At 44.3% G+C, this 22,927-nt stretch overlaps 1 protein-coding gene across 1 annotated transcript in view; it reads left to right on the forward strand.

Annotated features, from left to right (window-relative positions):
• The window catches only part of LOC122793104 (annexin A1-like), a 301,760-nt gene that overhangs the window by 239,982 nt on the left and 38,851 nt on the right, over positions 1-22,927 (forward strand). The window lies entirely within an intron of this gene.

The following is a 22,927-nucleotide window of genomic DNA, read 5'->3' on the forward strand; positions in this document are numbered from 1 at the left end:
ACATTTACAAGTCTAAATCATGAGTATTACACTAAGATCTGAGTATTGTGTGGCATTTGATGTAGCTGATCACATCTTCCCTCATGACATGGGAGCACTTTCTGGATCACTCCAGTGTTCCCTTGTAAGCCCACTGAACAAGTGTCCATTGCTCAGTCACCTAGGTAGGTGGAGGTGGAAGGAATTGAACCCACTGTTCACTAACAGTTCAGAACCTTCATTCTCTAACTCTGTTTACTCAATGCATCTGTTTTAATTTTAAACAAAATTTATTTCCTACAAATGTAAATAAAATATAGCACCCATTTGCTACTCTTCATTTGAATGTCAGTTATGTCCAGAACTAGGAAAACAAATGGTGTCTAGACTTAATCTGCTCAGTTTGTGGGAGGTAAGGTGATTCTTAAGGAACAAATATGATTAGTAAATATGACTGTACTGGTAAGCTAACTAGTGCCAGTGTGGTTCTTTATCAGCGCCCGCTTGTAGCTTGGTAGGGGTAAAATACGATTTGTAGTGGGTAGTCATTGATTTCTCTAACTCTGCAAATAATGGTTGAATGGTAGACGGGATAACATGTACTTCAAACCAGAAAAAGTTGAGCATTAGAGGAGTGCTTCTAATTCTTCGCTCCATTTTTGTAGAACACACATTGGTACTAGTTTTTGACTGCATTCCCCATCTCTTGGGTCACTTCTTTGGTCTAAGCAAGGAGTCTTGCTGCTGTCGAGATAAGATTACTAAACCTCAAAACTGTTCATTGGTGTGGTCATTGGTAGCATATTGGGGGAGTGGTTTCCTCTTTGGCCTCCAGTGCCTGTTCCTCTTTCTGTTGCCATCGCTGTACTTGCTCTCTGGGTCTCCTTGAGTACGAAGTAATTCCACCACGGGGTCTGTTTCTGTAACTCCACCATTGTGTTAAATCTTTCCCTGCCATCCTTTTCTCTGCGTACAAAATTTTCCTCTAGCTGTTCCACTTCTGCTCCTGGTTTAACTTTTTCTAACCCACAACCTTCTGTTACCCATAGTTTTGAGGTTCCTTCACCCCATTCAAGCATGCCAGTTCCAAGTATGCCTGTCCTGTTTTTTTTTTTCCCTTTAACCTAGTTTTTCTGTCCAGCGAATATTGCACGCCAGTGCACATATGTTGGGTTAGGTGGTAGCACCCCCTTATCTAGTTTTACCCTTTTGCTGCTAACTTTATTGTTCCAGTCCTCTGACTCTCTTGCATTTCTGCAGCCTTTTGCCCTGGGGTCTCTGTATACTACAGAGTAGATAGAGGATTATTTGCAGTATCATCCTTGCATTGTCTCCCAAATGTGCATGTCACCCCCCCCCCCAAAGAGTTTCTTACCTTTTTCCCAGATTCTGATAAATTTGTCGCCATGATCCCAACCTAGTGCCCTAGGTACTTAAAATGACTCTACCTCTGACACCTATTCCCCTCTTCCTAACCTACATATCACTGTCTTGTGTGCACATGTGTCCTGCCATGCTTTGCAAAGCAAGTAGGACCATCTAGCATCTTGCTCCATGTTGACACATATTGGATTCCCCTTAGAATGCCAGTTTAGCCAAATCAGCTTTTCTGTGTACCCAGGAATCCTTTATGTAGGAGGAATTCTGCGCAGTATCAGGGTCTTGCCTGCATATGTGACATCCACAGAGCACTCTCCTTTCTCTGCATCTCCTAAAGGGTTTTTCACCCCAAATCCTCCACCCATACCGGTCATCCAAATGTGTTTAGGATGCATCGCCCATTTCTGGAAATCTAGACAAAGCTTAAAATGGGGGGGGCAAGGTCCCAAAAATGGGGATAGATTTTAAATGTTATAAGCTTAACCTGTTTAAGCAACTTTCTGTATTGGCATGCATTTGCCAGAATAAATTTTCTGAGGAACAGACTGACTAAAAATGAGGCAGAAGTCTGGACTTCCTACAAAAATAAAATTCATCTACCCCCAAGTGGACTACTCTCGTCTGGTTCAAGGGTTCTAAAAGCCTTTGAGCTGTTGTGCCAGGATCTCATGGTCAGTGTCTTGGGCCAGACTAGTGAGTAGGTCTATGAAGTCACCAATACATAAACTATTTTTGAAGTCTTCTGCTATACTGGAACCATTTGTCGGACTTTGTTAAAGGTGAAATATTGTGTGATGCGAGATTTAATTTGCATTTTTGTTGAGACTTATCCTTGAAGGGTCTCGTAGTCTTGGTAGGGCTTTTGATACAGCAGCATATAGCATTATATTGTCTGGGTTGGCTGCATCGAGTGTGGAGAGCTAATAAAAGGTTTAATGGAGCGAGGCTTGAATATCCGTTAAATATTTGCATTTCTCACAAGAGTGGTTTCATTCTATGTGAGCATGATGCAGTTACTGCACTGCTTTAAGATACTATAACACTGAAGCTGTCAAGAGAGGGAATGTAAGCTGACCTTCCATTGAAGTGTTATGCAGTGTTTATGTAGGCAAGTATGCGACTTAAATATTCATCTGATCAATAGCACAGGAACCTTGCTTAATAGCATTATGCTTATAGTGGTTGGGGGCCAATTGTTGCTATGCAGCACCTCTTGTGGCTAAGAGCTGTTTTTAAAGTGCTAGGTACTTTACTTTGCGAGTTATGCAGCTAGAGCAGCTTGCTGCACCAGTACTTGGCATGAGCCTGTTTACTGTTCTGCAATATAAAATGAAACTTGGGTAATACACTAACCAACACTTGCATTAAAAAGCCTGTAGTGGTGGCTTGGTCCACCTCTTATATGCGAGAGATTTCTTCTGAGAAGGCAGTGCACACTTTGCTATAGTGACAATATGCTATAGTGACATAACTGCATGTTAAAGAAACCCCCTGTAGAGTGAAAGTGTGATTTGGGGACAATTGCATTCATCAAGGTCCTTTCATATGTTCTTTTTTCTGAGGCAGGTTTCTGTAGACTCCATTGAGTATGGTGTGCTTGTGCAAATACCCCTAACAATAATGGTGGTTGTTGCTACTGTTGGGCAATACATCTGTTAAAGCAAAAATCTGTAGTTAGCATTGTTAGTGCTGTGTACCCCGTACCAAAAATTCAGGCAACTTTCAACCATTGACATTTGGGTAACATACTCCAGGAGTTACTTTGTCCATTCGTGCCATGATTACTGATCTCATGCAGCAGGGGGTAACTTCTGGAAAGGCTCTTGACCCACAAGTAAGCTGTATTACGCATTTACTAATAGACCTCGTGATCTTGCTGCATTTAAGGTTTTTATCAAATGGAGCTTTAAAATACTGGAGGCCTACTAAATTACCTAGAAATGTATATGTTCTAAAGAACTTGTACATTTCAGCACAAATTATTAAATGTACACAGTACCCAAGGAGATGTGGAAATTCATGGTTACTAACCTGTTCAGTAAATATTTAAGGTAATCTGATTTCTTGGACTTGAGCTGCTTTACCTTTATCTTGCTCACCTTTTGTTTGTGCAGATTTATCTAATAGTGATTGCATCAAGTTTCTGTTCTCAGCAGATGTTTTCTAAAATTGTTCAAGTTAACAATCTCTTAACTCCATGCCTATAGCTCTCTGTATGCTTCCTTTAAACACCCATACCCCTTTGGGCATAATCACATTTTTTTGCAGCTAAATTTCAGTTAGGTAACTTGCAACTTAATCAACAGCATAGGAAAATGTAGTTTTGTAAGAAACATGGGATGCTGTGGAGTAGAGGACCACTGTCATTTGTTCATATCGCATTTACAGAAATATTTTTCATAACCAAGGGAGCTGGATGTTACTGAAGAGCATGGCATGAAATGTCACTAACCATGTGCTGCCCCTGCATGGTGTCGAGGGAAAAACTAGTTTGCTACTAAGTGAAGATGTGCAATATTTCTGTATGTGTTTTCCAAAACGTTTTACAAAACATATCATCTAGTGAAACCGGACGTGATGGAGAAAATGTCATTGTGCTTTCACTGTAGGGTGTACAGCATATTTCTGTAAATGTTTCAATAAACCAAGCATCCAAAGGAGTTTTTTTGCCATTATAACTCCAGTCATGAACAAATGTGCTGTAGGTACTGTTTAGGTAAAGTTCCCATGATATTTTTTTAACAGAATAATTCTGGATTTTACTGAATTAGAACATTACAATGTTGGCAGGCTGTAAATGCACTGACCATTTTTTTTATGCTGAACACATTGCATGTTTGCAACACTTTCATTTACTAAATGTTTACAAGATATTTACGTTTCTTTGGCTTCCAAGATTTTTTCAGAAAATATTCAAGCATCTGAGTGTGTACATGCTGATGGACATGACTGTCCTCCAGTTGCAAGGTATCTGTGATAAAGTAGGGACAGCGTGCTTTCTAAAAGCTAAACATAGCAAAGTGATACTCAAGGCATTAATGACATCTCGCTGTTTGAAAACGGTGACCAGAGATAAATTCAAATCCACAGTAATACTTGGGAGTTGATGACGAAGCAAAAAATATTGGGGGGGGGGGGCAGCTTACAAACTGCATTGTTCTCCTAGCTGCTTTATTTGTTGTCTCCTCTGAGCATCTGTGGTTGTCATTCAAGTGGCCAATTTTTTTTTTTTTTTTTTTTCCTTGTGGTTTGAGCCCCTCCCTTAGTGTCTGACACCTGTTTGTGGTACAGGTCTGAATTGTCATCCCCTGTGTGCACATTACCTTGCATATGAATTAAAAGTTGCTATGCAAACTGTGTAGCAGAACCAAACTCCTATCATGCCATGCACTTCTGTCCAGTGGCTGCAGGCAAGCAGTGGGCCAGACTGCACCCCCCCCCCCCCCCCAAGATGGGTGACTTGACATTTGCTGCTTGCTCACCCTCCCACATCTGGTTCAATCAGCAGATGAACCACTAACTGAACTAATATCCTAGGGATTCATCCTCGTGTGCCACAGATTGGCCAAACTTTCCACATATCAAGCAAGTTACACGACAGGGTTTCTTTAGAAGACAAGATTGTACACTTGAGCATCATGCCCCCTCAGGCCAGCCACAGCATCTCGTCAGTACTGTTGGATGAATCACCCTTCCTCCATTGATGCAGAATAGTTTTAACTGCAAGTACTACCACCCTATAGAAAGAAATTGGTTTAAATTTCACTTTGTTCTCACATGGTAGTTTCCAGGCATAATAAATACCAAGTTAGATCCACTCACTCCTACCAAACTGGATAATTGGCTATTACTTTTATCGTTATTATAAAACTATAAAGTAGAAGTTAACTGACCATGCGACTAGCTGGCCCTAAGCTGTACCCAGCCTCCTGACTGTTGCATTGACTCATCTGAAGTAGTTCCCACTCCACTTTATTACTTCATTGGTGTCTCCTGCTTAATTGTATCCTATGTATTCCATGGCCACATTGTATACAGTGTACATGTTTTGTTTTTTTAATTGCATCAGTGCTACTGTTTTGACATCCAACTAGCTGGAGCTTTTCTCTCTGGGCCTCTACTGAAAATGGGTACTTCCCCACTGGGACTTTCCTGGTAAACGGATGTCAGTAAAGTTTTTGTTATAGGGTAAGCATATACAAGTTTGCCCCAAGAGCTACTGCTTTGATGCATTTGAGTCTGGAAGCCACTGTCCACTATATTAGAAACACACAACCTCTAACTGCATTGCTTCTTCCCAAACTGTCACCCTCATGCAGATTTAGTAATAACATATTGTGATGGTATGCCAGGGTTTCTTATAGAAATTTGAATTCCCATTTTCACAGGACTAATTTCCCCCCTTAAATTTAAATGCATATCTTGCATTTTTCCTTAGACTTCCTCCAAGTCAGTTGTAAGGCTAGTTCAGACCTAGCTAAAATGCTTGCCACTTGGTCTTGGATGCCCACAGTTGTGCATAAACCTTAACAGAGGAGCTGTAGGTCTAGTACTACTGGGATAAGAGGCTCCATGGTTTTCTGTTTTCAGAAGTACCCTAGTTAAGATCAATAGTATATTTTCAGTAATTTTGGTTCTGTTTTGAAAATGCTTTTTCCCATATCTGGGTATTTGACAGGTACCCCATTTAAATCTGGGGCTGCTTGTGCCAGTTGCTTAGAAAATGGTTAAAGGAGGCTCTTGATTGACACTTTACTAGTCTGAATTTTGTTTGAGGACATTCTTTTTCTGCCTAGGTTTGAGACTAAATATTTCCATGAAGGGTCAAGTTTCAAGTTTCTTCAATTTCCACCATATGCAGAATTAATTCTAGAAGCCTGTTGTATTTGCCTGGTTGAGAATTAATGGTTGCATTTTGCATGATTTACTCCATAAATCATGACCCAAAGCTGCCATTTAACATTATGAATTCAGTAAGAGGTTATAAAGATGTCTAGAACTGACTGCCTGCAATGATTTCATTCCCCACCAGTAATTTCTAACAGCCACAGAAAAGTTTGAAGATGCATATCACTCGGTTGAGTTGTAGTCCAAAAATCGACCTGGAAAAAGACTTTGCAGTCTGCTTTCTGACGTGCAAGTCATTTTCATCCAAGAACAGTCTTGCACATTTTATTGGACTAAATCTTCCCCTTATTTAGAAGCATGTCACCCTAAAAGTACAACAATGTTTAAATTGCATTTGGGCAAAAGTCTTCTGTATGTTTGGCACACTAGCATTGCATGCAGTGTTCATGCACACTGCAACTTAGCTGTATAAAAAGGGATTGTTTGTGGATTAAAGAAAATCTGGTACTTCCGTTATCGGGGCAATGGGTCTAATGAGCAGGTGGAATGTTAGCATGCTGTTGTGTCAAATTCTTTATCAAAGAAGACAAAGACGTAACTAATAGGGGAAGAAATTTTAAATGTTGCCCTTGTACCCTTGGGAAGTTGCTAGCATAACATTATTTGTGTTGGCATACATTTTCCGAAGGAATGAACGATAAAGTCTGAAACAAATGTGTGTTTAGTGACATCATTCCTCTGTGATTTGTCAGAAAAATGCACCTTTTATGAGGAATAGATGAAAAAATGTGGTAAATGTTTGGACATTCTGAGAAAATCTGGACAGTTGGGATGTATGGCAGTCACAAACATTTATGAAGGTTTAAATCGGGGAAGCTGTGCACGTTTGTATCTGGTGCTGTGACCAGTATGGGTGATCTGGAGAGCGTGCCATTTGAGTTGGTAGTGCAACGTACAACTCATTTCCACAGTGTTGAGGGGTACTGATCTCGCTCGAAAATATGTAGCTAACGTGTCTGGTGCTGCCTGTAAATTCCTTTTCCCCAGACCTAGGACTAAAATCTTGGCCAGTCTTGTACAAGGCTAGATGTTAGTGCTATAAGATGGTTTCTGATTCTCAATAGTTTCAGACTTCTTTTTGAGGAGTTACTTAATCTTGCTAGGCTTTGTAGTTTTCTTTATGTAGGCATCAGCCCTGTTGATGCCGACTGTTGTGTATTTTCAGTATCCTTATGCTGCCAAGGTGGGGCTGTAGCAGGAAAAGGGGCTTTGAAAGGGTTTAGGAAGTAAGACCAGTAGCCGAGAAACCTTTACAGGGTAACTGTTCTACCTTGTCTTGTAGTTTTTTGCTTTCTTTGCAATAACAGTCTGCAAGGAAAGTTATAACTTTCGGTATATACAGCAGGCAATGTGATCATTGCGACAGGGTGCTAACATTCCAGCTGCTCATGAGACATGTTGCCTCTAACAGAAAAGTACCGAATAGAATATACTCTTCTGCTTAACTTCCACTAAATGCCCTTTCTGAACAAGTGTGAAAGCCAGCATGTCGATGACATTCATTCTGCCATACTTTGAATTTCACTTGTCGCATTTAAAACTACCAGCTTTTTGTTTTGCCTTTTACTGTTCTGTGCAGGCTGCCTCTGTCCCTAGTGAGAGCCGCTTTATAACTGTATGTCCTTCTGTTCCCATGTTGCAGTATTCACTACAGTAGGGATATGGCTGCCTCCAGCACTGTACATCGGTGAGTATACCAAAATCTTCAGTTAGGGGTACTTGCGACATATAGCATGCTAGCACCTTAGACATCTGCACGTACCCAAGTTGTGACTTTCTGCAGTGATGGTCAGACGTCAGATTGCCAGCTAGAGGTTATCATTCCCATAAGGGCAGTTCTCCCCTGGGGTTCTGTAATGAATGGGGTGATTCAGCAAAGGCCTGGTAAATGGCTACATGTAAGTTATAAATATTTATGCTTACTATAAAAAAAAAGTATTAAGGCCTTTAAATAGCCTGCTACAATGTGCCCTTACAGATTTTCAGGAACTCCACAATCAAAGGAACATCATGCTGTGGTCTAGATTCTAGAACACAGGCACTGGCAGAATGTCTTCTAATCCTACTGTTCCTTTCCAACTTTTTTATAGTCTAATGCAGTACTTTTTCTTGGCATGGCAAAGACCTTCCAGTAAGACAATTACTGTGCCATACTTTCCTTTTTAATAATCTGGGCTATTGTCCCAATGTGCATTACATATTTTAGTCTGTAATGGATATCCTTCCATATCACGTTTGCAGCACTTTACAGACGTGATCTCCTGCCAAAGATAACGCTACTTCCAGCCAGTATACCGGAGCCTTTTACTGTTAAGGGGCTGTGCATGTCCCTTGTATGCTCCCTGCATAGGGCAGGAAGGACAGCTGCTCAGAACTTCATTACTGCCAGTCTGAACATCATAGGACATCTGTCCAAATGCCCCTATGTGCTGGCTGTCCTCATCAGAGGTCTGATCATATCAGTGTTAAAAGATGACGGCGCTTTCTGGCTCTACAAACTTTTTTTGTTCCCATCTCCTTTGCAGATTAACTTGTCCGGCATTGGATCTGTCAAGTACCAAGTGAATCTTCAGGCACTTTACATTCCTTCAGAGCCCAATCTAGTGGCAAACTTATTGAGCATGTCTGGAACACAGCTCACAAATGGATGCTTCAGAGATGCCCATCCTCACCTGTACACTCCATTTGACACTGGCTGATAGAAAAGGAGGTGCCAAAAAGGAATGAAAACCCTGAGGATGTGCTCTGGGTTCAGCAGGAGGCCAGGAAACCCACCACCAGAAAAATCAGCCCAAATAGAAAAGATTACCTTTCAATCAGGATCCCTTCTCCCTGGGGGTTCCTCTGGTTCTCATGTGTGATCAGGTCTATATCACTAAGCCCAACGATAGAGCGAACACTAAAAATCAAAAGCACTGAATGTCGAATACATGGAACAGCAATATTTTTTTTCCGTCCAGGGAACTGGGCCATTTTTGGGACTTTGCCATTTCCTCCACTGTGGTGTGATCTTGGAGTTGGTATATTTAAGTTAGGGGGGTGTACTTTATTTTCTTTGGATTCCCCTGGGGGAAAAAATAGCTTTTCCATGTGTTTAGCATTTACTGCTTTGGGTTTTTTAGTATTCGCTATAAGAGCGTTCGCTCTCTTTATCGTTTGACTTTGTGATAGATATAGACACGTAAGATTGTTGATATACAAGCTTCAACTGAAGCAGGATGTTCATCGTGCATACAGCTGCAGTCATAACAGATGGGTTCTCCTGCCATCAGGCGGGTCCTCGGTCGGCCGAATTCCAAAGTCTAGGTCCGGTGTCGGTTGTCGTTGCTTCTTCCCTGATGTCAGTGCGACAGGGGTATAAAAGAACCAGCCGACGCCATTTTCTTCAATCTTTTTTGCCGCGCGGTGCCCGAAGCAGAAGCAGTTTGCAAGTGCCGGTCAGCCAGCTCCTGAGATTACAAAAAATTTGGAACCGAAGTCTTCTTAAAAGCTAAGTATCCTGTCGGGGAAACTTTTTCTTGCCTCTGACTGATGTCAGACAAAGTTAATAATTGTAAGCAAATACCGCATAAGGATTTCCATTCCCTCTGTATACCTTGTTTAGGCCCAGACCACGACGTCTCGGTCTGTTGCTTTTGTGCTACATTCAACAAACGCACTATTAAGCATCGGGCAGAGTTTCCCCAGCATTATTTTGGGAAAGCATTTAACTATACTATGTCGTCGGATACTCCGACTCCGGTTTTGTCTAAAAAAAAAAAAAACGCAAAGACAAGGACCGACACTCTAGGTCCGCGGCCTGTACAGACACCACGCCAAAGCCGACTACATGTGGTCTGGTTCTCAGTGAAGCGCCTACGCAGCCCCTGATTGCCGACGACACATCTTTGGCAGTGTCTCCTGTACCAGAGGTCGCAGGCTCCTCTGCCCACACCCTGACTACAGATACCGAAGCCACGCTTGGCATTGAAACGCAGAATGTGGACAGGTCCACCTCCACTCAAGGTGTCTTCAGTCCTCCCTCTTCTTTCTCCATCTAGGCTTTCAAGTCTAAAGCTACCATGCACCCTATGAGACCAGCTACACAGGGCCCATCTCCAGGCCCCATCTCCAGGCCCCATGCCTAAGAAACAGATGCTTAAAATGGCTGAGGATTTAATTACTCTAATCAGAGGTTCTCCGCCACCTCCGGACAAAAGACCCAGAGTGGAGGAAGATTTCCCCCTCCTCTGATCAGGAACAGTCTTCTCCTTTTGAAGACTCTGATGCAGAGGAATCTATTCCTTCTGTATCCCCCCCCCCCCCCGAGGATTACTCATTTGGTGAAACTCTGCATACCTTAAGGGAACACTTCCACTGGGAAGGCCAGGATTATTCAGATTCCGAGAAAAGGCTCAGGGAATTTCTTTTGTTACCTCAGCGCAGGCCTCTGGCTATACCTCCTGTCCTGGACATCCTAGATGATGTTTACTCTGAGGCCTGCCTTAACCCGGGCTCTCTCCCTCCCGCTCCAGTTAAGCCTGACAGGTACTACAGGGTTCCTGACTCGCACCAATTTCTATACAAAAGCCATGCTGCTGACCTAGAAACCATCACACAGGGGCCCAAGGGAGTTAAGGCCTCCATTGCCAAAAACCCATTCCCTTCCGAGAAAGATTCCAGATCCTTAGAAAGGTGGGGAAAAAAGGTATATACCTCAGCTACCTTATCCATGAGGGCCTTTGTCAGTTTTATATGCTAAAATACCAACAGTTTCTGTTATCTCAATTGAAAAGTAAAATGTCACAACCTGAACAACCAGACATGAAGGAGTTGCAGGATTTGATGCATAGTGCAGAACAAGTTGGTAAACCTACCTTACAATGTGGTTTTGATGCTTCTAGAGGCCTCATGTAGAGCTGCTGTTACAGCCTCAGTTATACGTAGGCATGCATGCTTGGCTCAAGGAACAAGCCTTGCCTGATCATGTCAAAGCTAAATTACTAGACGCCCCTCTTCAAAAGGATGTACTATTTGGGGCAAATGCTGAGGAAGTATTACGGAAAATGGAGGAAAAGGCTAAATCAATGCAAACTGAGAATTTCTGCAGGTTCAACCCCCACGTTTTGGTAGAAATTGGCCTTCCAAAAACTGGTCCTTTCCTGCCACAGACGGACCCCAAAGAGGCAGATAAGGCCCCGAGGGGCAGAGGACAAACACAAGGCTCGTACAGAGGCAGACAATGGCAAGCTCCTACACAGAGGTGGTGAGGACAACTCGCAATCTTTCAGGAAGCAAAACCAATGACTTTCCCCTTTGCATGCCAACCAGGTCTCAAATGGCAGCACCCTTGGGAGGAAAGCTGGCACTATTCTCCAAATTGGCATATTGTCACAAAGGACAAATGGATCCTGAAAAGTATAAACAGAGGCTACAAATTCCATTTTCATACTCTTCCAAAAATGAAAGGCATGCCAAACCTGCCACACAATCAAAGGGCAGAGGCACAAAAGCAAATTTCAGATCTTATAAACATGAAAGCTATTCAAGAGGTACCTACACACGAACAAGGTCAAGGTTTTTATTCCAGGCTATTTCTGGTGCCAAGGAAGGGCAAAGGTTGGAGACCTATTTTGGATCTTTCCATCCTAAACACATTCCTACTCGTACCAAAATTCAAGATGCTCACTCTACAGCAACTTCTTCCCATGCTGGGCAAGGAGTCTTGGCTGGTAACATTGGACCTCAAGGAGGCATACCTGCATGTCCCAATCAGACAAAATTGCAGAAGATACCTCAGATTTTTTTGCAGGTTCAATACATTATCAATTCTCTGCATTGCCCTTTGGTTTATCTACTGCGCCCAGAGTATTCACGAAATGCCTGGCATCAGTAATTGCCTACTGCAGACTTCAAGGGATACAAATATACCCTTATTTGGACAACTGCCTGATCCAAGCGGACAGCAAGCGCATTCTTCTGAAACATCTGGCTTATGTAATGTTAAACTCTCTAGGATACACAGTCAGAGAAATCAAGACTAATACCCGCTCGGAAGATAATTTTCCTGGGTGCCAATTTGGACACATGATGGCCTACCTCACGCCAGAGAAGCAGGGGCAACTAATTCAATATTTCAGAACACTGGCAAATTGCACCAGGCTGACTGCAAGGAAAATCCTGCAGGCTCTGGGATTCATGACATCTTGCATCTTACTAATCCCATGTGCAAAGCTGCATACGAGAACTACAATGGTACTAATTCCATGTCTGCAAAAGGAATTTCTGTGGTGGGCTCAAGCATGCCAAACAAATGCAGGTCTTCCATTCAGCAAGCCTCAAGCAAATAGTCATCACAACAGACGCCTCGGACTACGCCTGGGGGGCGCACATGACTGACCGGTGCATTCAGGGCAAATGGACCCAAAAAGAAAAGCACCTTCACATCAATCAAAAAGAAATGCTAGCAGTGATAAATGCTATTACAGCCTTCAAGGACCTTCTACAACCAGGTCCGCTATTGATAAGAACAGACAACACACCACAGTTATGTGGTACATAAACAAGCAGGGAGGAACACATTCTTATCCCCTATGCAGACTGGCCATGTCACTTTGGAACATGGCCATAGACTTACAAATGGAGCTACAAGCACAGTACTTGCCAGGCAAGGAAAACACGCTGGCAAACCACCTAAGCAGGAATATGACAGATCCACACGAATGGAAGTTGCATCCAAAAGTATTTACAGAAATCAAGAATGGGGAAGGCCAGACCTAGATCTCTGCCTCCCACAAAAGTCATCAATTGACAAAATTCTGCTCAAAGATCTTCCATCCAAAGGCCTGGAGAGTGGACGCTCTGTCTTTCATTTGGACATCAATGACAGTTTATGCCTTCCCACCTCTTCCTCTGCTGCCCAAAGTCTTATTGAAGACCAGAGCAGACAGACCAAAGATGATCCTCATTGCTCCGGACTGGCCAATGCAACACTGGTACCCACTACTAAGGAGCCTGACTCATTCCCCACCGTGGACCCTGCCTCTAATGCCTCTTCTGACTCTGCACAGCTTCAAAACTCTTCAGTCAGCTGAAGACACTCAATCTAGCCGCATGGAAGATTCCTTAGCATCACAGCAGGCCCTGCTCTCCAAGGAGGTGCAGGATGTCATTTTGGAGGCCAGAAGGCCATAAACTAGAAAAGCTTACTCTGCAAAATGGAAACATTTTTGTGTTTGGAATGAGAAAAAGGGCCAGTGCCCTGGAAAACTAAATTTACCTCAAATACTACAATATTTGGCCGAACTGCTAAGCAGTGGACTTTCGTTCTCCAAAATCCATGCCTCGGCCATTTCTGCAGAATACAACACTGATCCACCTTTATTCTCTCACCCTCTATTAAGACAGTTCCTCAGAGGGGCTAAGAATTTAAGACCTCCAAGAAAACAACCAATACCTGCTTGGGATCTTAATTTCATTCTGGAAAAACTGACTTTGCCCCCTTTTGAACCAGCTGCCTCATCAGATTTGCAATATTTGTCCTGGAAAACAGCTTTCCTTCTGGCTATCACTTCAGCTCGTAGAATTTCAGAACTGCAGACTCTTATGGCTGTCCAGCCTTTCATCATCTTCCATCAGGACAGAGTTTCATTGCGTACCAACCCGTCTGCCAGTGGCATCCAGGGTAGCTTTAAATCAGGCCATACATTTACCTACTTTTTATCCTAATCCTCAAAACAAAGGGGAGAGATTACTGCATTCTTTGGACATCCACAGACAACTGCGTTATTTGGACAGAACAAAGCCTTTCAGAAAATCAGAACAGCTTTTTGTGGCCTATGCGGTAGGAGCTCAAGGAAAGTCAATATCCAAACAGACAATCTCAAAATGGATAACCCACTGCATACGCTTTTGCTATTCCTTTCATGGCAAAACTGTACCTACAGGCATTAGAACTCATTTCACCAGGGCCACAGCCACCTCTGCAGCCTTCCTCAGAGGAGTTCCTACCAAGGATATTTTAGAAGCAGCCACTTGGAGTTCTGTGCATACCTTCTCTTAAGCACTACAACCTACCATTATACTCCAAGTCTAGAGCAGGCTTTGCCACTGCAGTCTTGCAGGGCTTTGCCACTGCAGTCTTGCAGGGCATTTTGGCTCCTCCTAGCTCCACCTAGTGCCTACCACCCCTTTCTTAGCTTTGGGATTCTACCCATCTGTTATGACTACAGCTGTATGCACGATGAACATAGTACAGTTTGTACCTACCATAAATGTAGATGTTCGAGTGCTAATACAGCTGCAGTCCAGGTTTCCCTCCCACCTTCCACTCCAGGGGTATTCTTTTATGGTGTATTTGCTTGCAACTACGGTTTTTTTTTTTTGATTATATTGCATTGCATTATTACATTATTTTATGTATTGCCTTCCTTCTGGGGGCACCTGACATCTGGGGCAAGAAAGACTGAAGAAAATGGCGTCGGCTGGTTCTTTTATACCCCTGTCGCACTGACGTCAGGGAAGAAGCAACGACAACAGACGCCAGACCTAGACTTTGGAATTTGGCTGACCGAGGACCTGCCTGACTGCAGGAGAACCCATCTGTTATGACTGCAGCTGTATTAGCACTCAAACATCTACATTTATGGTAGGTACAAAACTGTACTTTTTTTCTGCCCTTGAATCCTACTTGGGCCTCCCCAGTCTAAAGTTAAAGCCAGCCTTCATACAGGCCTCCAAGAAAGCCTCTTCCACCTCCTTGGGACCTCAGTTTTGTTGAAAATTTGACTGACTACTTTTGAACTTGCTAGTTCCACTTGTCAACATTGTACTTGCAAGACTCTTCTGACTTTTCAGCCAAGAGTGAACTCTATTATGGTTATTCCTCATTTTACAGTTTTTTAGAGACCTGGTTAGTGAGTTGTCCCTTAGTCTATTCACCTTCCTTTTTTCCTTCTGCACATTCTGCCAGATGGAAGGTTCTTCGCACCTTGTCTCTGCATAGACTGCTAAGGTGTTAAATAAAACCAAGGTAATTCATAAGTCTGAGTGACTCTCTTCATCCCTCTCCTTGTTTTTTTTGTGAAAAATGTTTTAAGGATATTTCCTAAGGCGGTTACTTCACATCATGCCCTTTTTCAGGGGTTTGGGCACCATTTCTATCCTAGGCTGCCCCTTGGTCCTTTTGGCATACTTTCATTAAGCATTATAAATTGGATGCTATTGCCAGGGCTATTCTGCATGGGTTTGTAGAGGGCTGTTCTGTGTCTTATTCCTCCAAGGCTTTTTGGTTCTTGTACTCCCTTCTGTGCAGCAGTGATATGGAAGGACTTGGCGCAGTTACGTAAAATCTTACCATAATAGTAGGTGTCCTTTTCACTGTTGCAGTATTTGGTCCCTCCCTCCTGGCCCTTGCTTTTTCTTTTTGGCTGTACATGTTCCCTTGTCCCCAAGGGTATTTTCCCTATCCTGGGGAAATTCAGTTACATCACTTTATTCCCTGTGCCTTGTGTGGGGAGCCGGTGACATACAGCAATAAGATTTAAAGACTGGCTGGATGTCGGGCTATCTTTGGCAGGAGATCCCTTCTGTAAATACTACAGCAGTGAAGAGGACACCTACTGTGTTTTTATACAACTGTACTTTCTGAAGTAAGGAATTTAAATGTACAGGATTATTGCTATTGCCTTGCAGAACCTCCCTTTTAGCTTTAGATTTGCTATATACCTTCAGTGTCTTACCAACTGCAGTTTGCCAAGTTAAATTCAAAAATCGGAAGTTAATCATCGTCCTATTCATCACTGGTTTGCCATGCAGCCATGTAGCAGCATTTCACTGAGCTCTCCAGATAAGTATTTGTGAATCTTTTTGGTCAGTTTGCTAATTTTTCTCTACCCACAGGGATTTCTTTCATACCATTGTTGGTACTGACCCTTTTACCCTTGTGGTATTCCCAGTACCATTGTTGGTATTTCCCTTTTTCTCTCTACACCTTTACTTTAATGTGTGTGTTTCCTGTTATGTCGGAAAAGAAAGGGACTACTGGGTTTAAACACTGCTCTTCTTGCAGTGATAAACTCCCGAAATAGTGATATTGCTTGGGGGTTCAGCACTTATTTGCGAAACCTCCTTGTGATATTTTGTGCCAGCTTCAGTCAGCAGACGCTGAATGAAAGATGCAAAAAGTTGATTCTTAAGGGCCTGCTTCCTTCACCTTTTTCGGAGGCTATTTTTGCATCTGAGGTCTCATCCCCTCCTGTGGACAAACATCCTTGTTCAGACCCCTCTTCACTGGCTGGTGATAGGGGGCAAAAGCCATAAGCACAAGGCCCACTACTTCTACAGAGCACCATATCGCCTCCTCTGTTCCGACCACCTCGGCTCAGAGTTTGGCTCCAGTGATTCATACAGAGAGACTCCATTGGCACCTTTTCTGGCTCCGATTTTGACACCCAGTACAACCAGTTTGCCTGTCTCTACCTTGGAACCAACCTCCCCCATTTCTGCTCACTGTTCCAACCGCTTCAGAGCCGCTATTGACCTCCACCCCAGCTGGGACCTCTGCTCCAAGCCCGTTCTCTGCTCTGATCATTCCCTTGTTGCCAGTTTCCAAACTGTCAGTGCTGTTCTTTAATTCACCGTGGACCCAGTATACCCAGTCTGTGGATCCATTTGCCGGACAAGCCTTCAGCCCCTTTTTGGACCAGCCTGGTTCCCCCACAGGGGCATCCGGTAAGTTCCACTAGGAACCTTTCATAATTGGACATGGTGCACCTTTTTGATTAGCTGCTGACCGCCAGGGGAATTACAAATTTTCCTAGACCCAATCCCACTCCGGGCTTTGGGTCTATTACACTGGTGACCCCTACATACTCGGGTCTATTACACCGGAGACCCCCTACATACTCTCCTTCCTTAGATCTCTCTATTCTAAGGCTCATATTTCCGACATCTGTGAGGACCGCCTTCCTCAGCACTGACTACAGTGTCTGAGGCTCAGAGGCCCCTTTGGGTGTCTGTTCTATTGGATCCCATCCTTAATCTCAAGCTTGGGGGGGGGGGGTGGAACCCACGGTTCCTGGCACATTTCTGGTTGTGTTGCCGATCCTCTCTTCAGGACAGAGGGTGACTGCTGCCCTGGTTTTGCTTGAGGCTCCATCCCTGGGAATGGACTGCATGGAGCAGGGTGTGACCTCTGTTCTGAAATGGTCTCCTTTGGTTCCGGGCTCCCATTCCTCTTCAGGCGGGCCTGCTTTTCGGGTGATAGGATGCTCGCTTTGAGCAATCCTACGTTGGACAATCCCACCAGTTCCTCTGAGCTGCAGCTGTCAAAGGCCACCCCACCCCCCCACCCCCAGGGCTCAGAGTGCAAGGCCCAGGGTATTTCCCTTTGAGTCTTCGGATGCTCCCACAGAAGAACCCCCTATGAAACAGGCATGTAAGAGGAAACGCATGTACTCCGCAGAGGAGCCCCTCACAGGAGATACGGACTAAGATGATGGGAAAGGATCCCCACTGTCACCTGACTGTCTGATTTGGAGACATCCTGGAAATAGGGGTAACTGGAAGCCCTCCAATCCTTCCTCTGAGGAATCTGAATTCCTGCAGGCTTTCTGCTTTCGGCCCTCTACTTGGGTGACCCCTGCTAATGAGTTGGTCAGGCTCCTCGTGCAGTGGACATGGAAGAACCCAGACTCTTTAGAGGCCATCCCCAGGAGATAAGATGCACTTCCCTCCAGAGGATCAACTGCATTAGTCAAGTTTGCCAGTAGACACTATGGTGGTGGAGGCAGCCACGAAAAAGGACCTTGAGGAAAGTCCTGCTGTTCACCTGCCCAACAAGAGTCCCAGGTAGTGGACAGGTTAGGAAAGCAAGTTTTTTGCGTCTGCGACCTTTGCTGTCAGGTCTCTGAACTTTATTGCACATGTTACGAGGCTCCAGAGAGATCTCAGAGTGCTCTGCAACCCTTGTGGTTCAAGTTTCGGATGGGGCATGTGAAAGTTGCTTCCCTAGAGTCCATCTCCAATTTGTCCATGAGGCTGCTGTCCCACGCAACCAAAGGAGCGGCTACAGCTGTGGGTGCAGGCGTAGTTGGACGCCACGCTTGGCTGTGCATTTGTGACCACTGACTTAAATGCCCCTATCGAACAATCAGCTTTGTTCAGTGTCAAGGATAATTAGCCAGGTGCGAACAGGACGGGAAGACGTTGTCTGGGGTCTGTTTTTCCAAACCTAGCATTCCTTCTCCAGGAACCAGAGGAGTCTAAAGATGTGGCACAAGAAGTCTCAAGGTACTTTCTGTGACGCATGTGGTGAGGACTACCCCAGAGGCAGAGGGGGGTTCCAATAATGGAAGACTCCCCTTCTGGGGCAGAGGGGATCCCCAAAATCAGGACTTAATCAGGACTCCAGAGATTCTTTCTCTGGGACCATATCAGTGCTCCTGAAGCACTGCCCAATTGCTTTCCTCTGCAAGCAGTCTGGGCACGTTTCTGCACCAAGCTGCCTGGCTCTCCATTACAAATGATCAGTGGGTGCAGAGAATAATTTCCAGAGGTTCACATTCCCCTAATGTCTTACCCAAGACCTCCAAAATCCCTTCCCGATGTTCCACCCACTCAAAGGGAGGAGGCAGCTTCCGAAATACAAAAGCTATGTCAAAAACCAGTGTGCGTCAGGGTTTTACGCAAGAGTCTTTTTTTACCAAAGACCAGTGACTGGAGGCCCATTTTGGATCTCTGCCATCTAAACAAATCGGTGGTTCAGACCAGGTTCCACATGGTCATGATTCAACCCATCCTCCCCTTTCTGTAGGAGGGTGTGGTTGGGCTTGTTAGATATCCAGGATGCATATTACCACATCAAAATCGACAAGTTCTCCAGGAGTCCCCTTCGCTTCTGGCTGGGAGCCAATCACTACCAATTCAGAGCCCTGCCATTCGGTCTCTCGACGGCCCCCAGTGTGTTCACTAAATGCCTAGCAGTGGTCACAGCTCAGACTTCAGGGATTCCAGGTGTTTTTGTATTTAGATTGTCTCCTCCGCCCCCACCAAGTGCCTTCTGGTCAGGGCCCCCAACCTTCAGCCCTCACAACAATTGGAATTTGTAGGGGCAATATTCAACACTAAAGTCTGGTCTCTCTTCCCCCTCAAGGCTTCAGAGTTTAAGGGCACAAGTTCAAGTGATACTCTGAAGAAAGGTGTCTGCAAGTGAAGTTTTTCAGGCTCTGGGGTCTATGGCAGCAGCCATCCCAATTGTTCCCCTAGCCAGATTACACATGAGACTACTATAATGGCTCCTGTCCCAATGGATATCTAGTCTTCATCCCTTGAGCTCACAGATTCTCATCACCAACACCTGCAAACAAGATCTCTTCTGTTGGAGGAGTACAGATGAAAATCTTTGTTGCCCCTTCCAGGCTCCCCAACCCAACACTTCCCTGATGGGTTGGGGGGTCCACTTCTAGGGAAAGTCAGTCCAAGGCACGTGGTCCAGCATAGGTCAACTTGCATGTCAATGTCCTGGAGTTAACGGTGCTGTTGGCATTGCAAGTATTCCACCCTCTCCTTCTGTACAGAAAGATTGCTATCCAGTCAGACATGTCCGTTGTCTGGTACATAAACAGGGAGGGCCCAAATTCTACCCCCCCTATGTCGCAAAGCCATGAGAGTATGGCATTGGGTGATGCTTCCAACCATGTTCTGATTGCAATGCATATCCCAGGGATCTCCAACATGATTGAGGACAGGCTAAGCAGATGCATCCTGCGTCCTCACGAGTGGTCTCTAGTGTGACTGCAGAAATCATCAGCCCTGCTGTGATGTTTTCGCCTCCCCTTCAAACACAAAATACAGCAGCTACTTTGTCCTCTTTTCCCCCTTACAGGGAGTCGCCAAGAGATGCTTAGATTCACAATTTGCCTGCGGGTCTCCTTTTATGCTTATCCCGATTCCTCTGATTTCCCTTTTTCTAAGGAAAGCTATTCGGTTGAGAAGCAGTGATCCTTATTGCCCTGTTCTGGCCTCAAGTGTGTTTTCCTTCCTCCGACTTAATCTGTTACCTCCTGGGATCCTAGACACTCAAGAACTCATCTCGCCCACAAGGGCTGACCCCACCAAATCTATCCACTCTCAAGCTGACTGCTTGGTTCCTCCACTTCCGTTAGTTGCCAGGCAGGAAACCCTCTCCTAATCTGTCCATGATATCTTGGCATCCCATAAACCATCCACCAGAAAAGTTTACAGGGACAAATGGAAAAGATTCTCCATCTAGTCACATCCCTTCTCTGCTCCTGTAGCTACTACTCTATTATCTTGCTACTACTCAATTATCTTGCTGAGGAGTTAGAAAATGGTGCATTGGCTTCCACCATCAGTCCATTTACTAGCTATTTCCAACTTCCATAATGGTTCAAAGAGAGTCCCGCTTATTTCCTCTGCTGCCTTTCTCAAGGGAATTTTCCACAGCAGCACAGCAGACCTATCGGGCAACCGGTGGAGGCATGGAATCTCTCCCGGATTTTTCAGTCTCTCTACCCCCTTTTGAGCCTGCTGCAATATGTGATCTAAAATTCCTGGCATGGAAATCCTTATTTCTGGTGGTGGTCACTTAAGCCAGACTAATGTCGGAGTTGCAAGCCTTGTGTATCAAGAGCCCTTATCTGCTCTTCCATAAGGACAGAGTATCACTTCGTACTAACCCATCCTTTCTCCCCAAAGTGGTTTCAGATTTTTTTATTGAGCTCCCTGTATTTTCTTTTCCAGATTATTCAAACAAGGGAGAATACTGTCTACATGAATTGGATGTTCATAGACTATTACCATGCCCCCACCAGTTTTTACCTGGACAGAAGTCCTTTTGCAAGTCGGACCAACTTCCTTTTCTGGACCTAGAATGGGATGTACAGTATCTAACGTTATTGTCAAAATGGCTCGGATTGCATTAGCTTCTCATATTCGCTTACAAATTATTTGCTTACAAATGAATCTAAGCTTGGTCAAATCAAAGCTCACTCAACTAGGGCTATTGCACCATCAGTTGCCTTCCAGTCTAGGGCCTCCATGGATGGCATCTGTGCAGCAGCCATTTGGGTTAAACCCCATACCTTCATCAAGCATTACAAATTGGATCTGATCTCCAGGGAAGAGTGGCCTTTGGCTCAATGGTTCTCAGGAATGTTCTTCCATAAGGGCCACCATGTTTTCCAAGTAGCTTGGGATTCTGTCCCATCAGTGATGAATAGGAAGAAGATTAACAACTTCAGATAAAGAAGTTATGTCTTGCCATAACATTCCATAGAGTTGTTTTTCCACTCCTCACACCCCTCCCACAGTCCCCCACCAAAGGCTTCTGGCGGATCTTCTGGGTCTTTGAGATGTTTTCAGGGTTTCTGCGCAGAGATGACCTCTGACTTTGTTGCATGCAAACTCTGAGGTACCAGAGTGAAGGGCATTGTGGGTAGCAGCTTAGCTCTAGTTTTTGGTGCACGCAAGCTTGGTATAAGGCAGACTCTGTTCAGAGGGCTCAGAACCGAACCAATCAGTGATTGAAAGATTATCAACAACTCAGATGGAACGTTGTGGTAAGAGACAACTTTTTAACGTGCCTTCATTTAATAGGGTTGGTCTTTTCTAAATGGTGAAAAACTAATGCGTTTGAAAGACCTAGTTACACTGCTGTTGCATGAAGCCGGTTAAATGCATATATCTCCACTCTTATGCGGTTTTACTCTCACCTGACCAATCCAGGCCAACAACAATGGTTTACCTTCCAAAATATTATACTGTAAATTTCTAGTAGTAAGTCATGTGGATTCTCAGACTGTCCAGCAAGTTGGTATACATCCTTCTAGCATTAAAACGGGTACATCTACTTTAAATTCCAGTGGAAAAGATGCAAGAGAAAGAGTAGCCATGGAGACCTTGGCACATTGGGGATCATAAATGCTATTTTTCCAGATATTGGGTTCAGTCATTTGATACCAGAAATATTTCTTTATCCAGCAAGGATGTCAAAATGTTCTGATTGTGTTTCAGTGTTGCAGTCATTACACTTGGGTTATCCTGCTGGCAGGCTACCCGCAGTCGGCCAGAATTCCAGTCTAGGTCCGGCGTCTGTTGCTGTTGCCTCTTCCCTGAAGTCAGTGTGCCAGGAGTATAAGATGCAGCTGACGCCATTTTCTTCAGTCTTTCTTGTCGCGCGGTGCCCGAAGCAAAAGCAGTTTGCAAGTGCCAGTCTGCCGACTACTGAGATTTTCGAAATCGAATTTCAGAACTGAAGTCTTCAGTAAAGCTAAGTACCCCGTTGGGGAAACTTTTTCTTGCTCCAGACCGATGTCAGTAAAAGTTAACCATTGCATTTCTTGTGGGAAGCAAATACCTAATTAGGATTCCCACTCTTACTGTATTCCTTGCCTAGGCCCTGACCATGACGTTACTAGTTCGGTTTTGTGCTAGATTCAACAAACGCACTAAGCATCTGATTATGCTTTACACTACTTTGGCCGAAGGTTTAACTACATAATGCCGTCGGAACAACTGGCCAGAATTCATAAACGCAAAGACAAGGAAAAGGACAGGCATCAGAGGTCCAAAACAGACGAAGCCTCTTCTAGGCCAGTCGCCAGTTCTCAGTGAGGTATTTTCGCAGCCCCTGACACCCGCTACCTCAGAGCCACAGGCC

This window comes from Protopterus annectens, chromosome 2.part0, assembly GCF_019279795.1.
Source record: "Protopterus annectens isolate FY-2018-M chromosome 2.part0, PAN1.0, whole genome shotgun sequence".
Lineage (NCBI taxonomy): Eukaryota > Metazoa > Chordata > Ceratodontiformes > Protopteridae > Protopterus > Protopterus annectens.